Source organism: Falco rusticolus, chromosome 6, assembly GCF_015220075.1.
Source record: "Falco rusticolus isolate bFalRus1 chromosome 6, bFalRus1.pri, whole genome shotgun sequence".
Lineage (NCBI taxonomy): Eukaryota > Metazoa > Chordata > Aves > Falconiformes > Falconidae > Falco > Falco rusticolus.
This window is the reverse complement of record NC_051192.1, coordinates 84,795,848-84,800,429: the sequence shown is the minus strand read 5'-3', so window position 1 is coordinate 84,800,429 and position 4,582 is coordinate 84,795,848.

Genomic DNA, 4,582 nt, shown 5'->3' with positions numbered 1-4,582 from the left:
CACAGCACCGCCGCCGCCGCGCACAGCCGCAGCGCGGCCGCCCGCCCCGCCATGCCGCGGGGGCTCCGCGCCGCTCCGCGGGACCGGGAGAGGGGGGCGGCTGCGGGAGGGGAGGAGGGACGGGGAGTGGCGCGGTGGGGGGCGGGCGAACCGCGGGGAACGGGCGCAGGCCGCCTGGGGGAGCCCCGGCCGTGACCCGCCCGCAGCACGGGCGCGGGGGCGCAGGTGCCCCGGGGCTGCCCGCCGGGCGCGGGGCCGCAGGTGCTCCGGGGCCGCAGGTGCTCCGGGGCCGCAGGGGCGCGTCGGGCGGGCGGCGCCGCGGCTGTTGCGCGCTGCCCCTCAGGGCTCTGCGGGCGCCGGGCTGCGCCCGCCTGCAGCCCCGCTGCCGCCCTTCCCCACAGCACAGCTGCTGCCGGGTTGGGGACGGGCCCTCAGCCGGCTGCTGGAGGTCAGGCGGGATGAGAATTCAGCCAGCAGCGAAAGGACAAACTCCAGCGCTCGCAGGAAGCCTTGGTGAATGTTTAGTACGTTGAAAGGAGTTTCCAAACCTTCACATGAAAATGTTTTAAGGGTTCCACTCAAACTCTCTCCTCCTCTTTCTCCAACGATGCTTAAAGTAAGGAGTGCAATTTCAGCCCTAAAAAGAGTTATGCTGCTTTAAGAGTTGATTTAATTATAGCTGTAGTGTTTTCGGTGTAGACTCATGAATCGCTTTCAAGATTTTCTTTCCGTGGTTAAGTGGTAAGCTTTTAGCTGCGGTTTGGCATATGCAGCCTGGGGGGAAAACCTGCCAATGCCTTAAAGAAATAAGCAACTCATTTGGGGTTCGGCGTGGGGTGACGCAGATTTGGTAAATCAAACTCGCTGGTGGCCCCACCTGCTCCTTTAAGTCCTGTGTCCACAGTGTGGGTCCATGTCTTCTACCACTATTAACTGACATCTGGAGAAAAAATTTCTGATTAGCTTTTGGAGTGCTGTATCTTCCATGTACTTTCTTGCAACTTTTGGACAATTACACATTGTAAGCAGTAACTGACTTGTCGGGTTTTTTTCTTAGGAACTTCCCCACTGTGTAGAGAAGTGACAGTTTCTTACAGCACTACAGAGGCTGTACAAGTTGCTGTCTCCTTTCCGCCAGATGATGTCATGCCCCTGTTTCTTGGGTACCCAAAGTCCACAGGATGGAATCTGAACTCATTTGGTCTGTTTGTTTCCTCAGATGGCTGGAAAGTGAATGAACATGTATTTTCTTCCAGGATGGCTATGCTCCACTGTCCCCATTCTCCCATATGTGACTTGAATTAAAACAGCTGTGTGGTATCTTCTCAGTCCTTTGGATGGCCGCGCCGCATACTGCCTACCCCATCCCGGGGGAATCCCTAATGGCATGAGCTGCGCTAGCAAAATCTGGAGTTGTGCTTACTCTCCTCCTCTTCATGTCCGCTTTGGCTGCACTTCCTTCCCCCACTAGCCTGTGCTGACAGCCTGGCTGGGATTCAATTCAAAGCCAAGGCACATTTAGGTGTCCACAAGTAGGTACCTACGTGTACTCCAGTTTGCTTTTCATTGTGGCCAGTGGAAATCTTGTCAGGACAGTCACTGGCACTTAAAGAGTGATCCGTTTACTCTACAGTAGACGTACCGGCTGGGATTCATCACCTAAACAAAGGTGCTGGTGCTGTTGGTGGTCTTCAGGTATCCCCCTAGAATGGAGGATCTTGTGTAGGTCTGGTGTCATATCTGCCAGCCTCAAGTGGCTGTCTTGGATGTCTGGATGTCTCTTTTTGGGCAACTGAGTGTCTTGTGCCATGGCTGGTCTGCTGGATTTCTCTTTGGGGTGCATTCCCTGTACTGACTAGATCTCCACTAATTTTATGAGTTTAAACAGCTCATCACATGTAAACACCAGTCCTGAGTTCAGTTGCACCCACTTTGCCCTGATCCGGTAGCCCTGCTCTGAACCTGCTAGACAAACAGCAATGCCAGCATTACCAAGTGGACCAAATCTTCTAGAACCCATCTTCAGAAACAATCAGAATTATAGAATGGTTTAGGTTAGAAGGGACTTTAAAGATCCCCTAGTTCCAACCCCCTGCCATGGGGAGGGACACCTTCCACCTTCCACCAGACCAGGTTGCTCAAAGCCCCATCCAGCTTGGCCTCAAACACTTCCAGGGATGGGGCATCCACAGCTTCTCTGGGAAACCTGTTCCAGTGCTCACCACTCTCAGAGTGAAGAACAACTCTGGCCAGTCATTCTGCTTCTGGATGGCCAAACTTGCATGTATGTGCACACCAAACAGCATTTACCTCATTGGCATCTCTCTGGCCTTGTCTCTGGCCTCATCAGTCATTGTCCCCAGCCACGCTGTTTCTAAACAGATGCTGGTTCTGCCCACCACAGCTCTATGCAAACACAAAGAGCAAAAACCCAAAGGAAACAGAATGTACTTGCATACACAATATTGTCTCTGGCTTGTAGAGCACAACCCTATTCCAAACTCCACAGAGCTCTTCACCCCTGGAACAGTCATGCTTTAGTCTGGTCCAGGACAGTGTATCAGAAAAGACCCTGAGCTGCCCTGAAAATTCACTTCACCTCGTATCAGGGATGAACAATGGAGTACTCATAGGGGGGCCATCCTACCTCTTACGCCTGCTGGCCTTGGCCATTCATGATGTCTCCCTTATCAGGCTTCTCATTCTGATTCTGCAAAGATATCATGTCATGCAACCTTCATTTATGAGGTGATCAGACACATACATAGGCATCCTTTTGCTGCTTTTTGGTGACAGTGCCTTTATGTTGGGAAGCAGCTTCCTGGATATTAATTAAGGCAAGAAGAGGGAGAATACATGAGACCAGCCTCGTGCTAAAAAGGCCTACTCCAGAACCATGCCAGGATGCCCAGAGCAGGGATATTCAGGCCAAGGGATGTGCTACTACTAAAACAGGATGTCCATGAGATACCTTATCCACCTGCTCCTATTGCAGCCGCTCCAGCCTACCACTGATGTTTCAATGAAAAGCATAGCATTACGAAAATACACAGAAATACACCTGAGACTGCTAGAACTGAAGCTAGAGAAGACAAGAGAGCACCAGAAAGGTGCCTAACAAGTCTATGAGAAAGAGAGAGAGCTAAAGAGAGGAAAACAGTGCTTCATGCATAATTGTTAGTGGACTCCCTTTCTCCCCTTCTGCTCCTCTGGAAGAAGCGATTAAGCTGTGCTTCATGATGTTAGTGGCACATCCCGTGACAGTGGAGACCAATCTTCATATTCAGCACTGGCATGTGCCTCAGGAAAGCTCTTCCAGAGCTGCTTTAATAATTTTAAAAGCTCTCACACAGGACTGGTTCTGACATGGGCTAAAGTGTTGCAAACCTTGTTGGGCAAGGGTGAATTGCACAGGCAGGCAGCAGCACTTTGAGAGAGCATGGGTATTACCTCTCTTCATTGTCGTTTCCCTCTAGGAAGTGGGTTTCTCTATGTTGTTCCTTTAAGTCACTCAGCAGAGCTGTATGGGCAACGAGCTCTTTGTCTTTACTCTGGAAGCCAGCATGGAACACAGGATAATGAGTATGTCTTGACTTTTGGAGTTAAATGTTACTAGAAGTAATTCTGGAGCTTCCGAAGAAGGCTTCCAAGTGAAAGGCTTCTTTTATCACTGTGTTTCTTCCGGGAATCTCTGTCGTGGGGCCTAGCAGCCCACATCAGGCATTACAACATAGCTGCTTTCAAAATATTCTGTAATGGGCTACTTAGCTGCACTGGGTGGCTTCTAGAGGAACTCAGGGCACTGAGGCGAAGGGAGCCTTCTCTTCAGGGGCTGGCTCTGAGATGAATAAGGACTGTCACAGACTGGCAGCCAGCTGAGTAAACATCGCACATGGGTAGAATTTCTCATGCTCTACCACAAGCATTACAGGGTGGTCTGACTCAGCAATCAACTGAGCTGCTAGGAATGGTGGTTCCCGGCATTTCTGTGCTTGGAGGTGTTACAGGATAAACCAGACTTCCCTCTTCGGCCTTTAGCTAGAACGGGGCTTTCTCTGCTGTCTTTTTAGCTGTATGATTGAGAGAGTCTAAACTGAGGTCAGCCACTTCTTCCCCAAGACTGAGAACCCAGAAACAATGAACTATCTCAGTGGACTTCAGAAGACTGTCAAGTGTCATAAACGTCACCACTGGCTTCTCATATAGCTCCTCACTTCCATGCATGGCTTCATTTTGTCCCAGCTCACATACCTCTGAGACATGCTGTCATTGCTCTTCCAGGGCTTCCTCCCTGGGTACACTCCCACCATTGTGGCAGTGGGTTCTTAGGTATGCCTTAGAAGACAGAACGATACCCCATGCTGTTCCTTCCCTCAGTCAATCCTTTGCACATCATTCTCATTTCCACCCTGGTGGAGTGGAGATCCTCATCCCTTTTCTCTCCCTCCTGTGTCTTACAAGTATGAATGTTCACTGTAATGCTTAGTCCAAACAGACTTAGTCCCTTCTGATGCAACTGTATTTCTTTTCTTGATACCACTAATTGTTGTTAGACTTGTGGCATTAATTGAAGTAATACCTA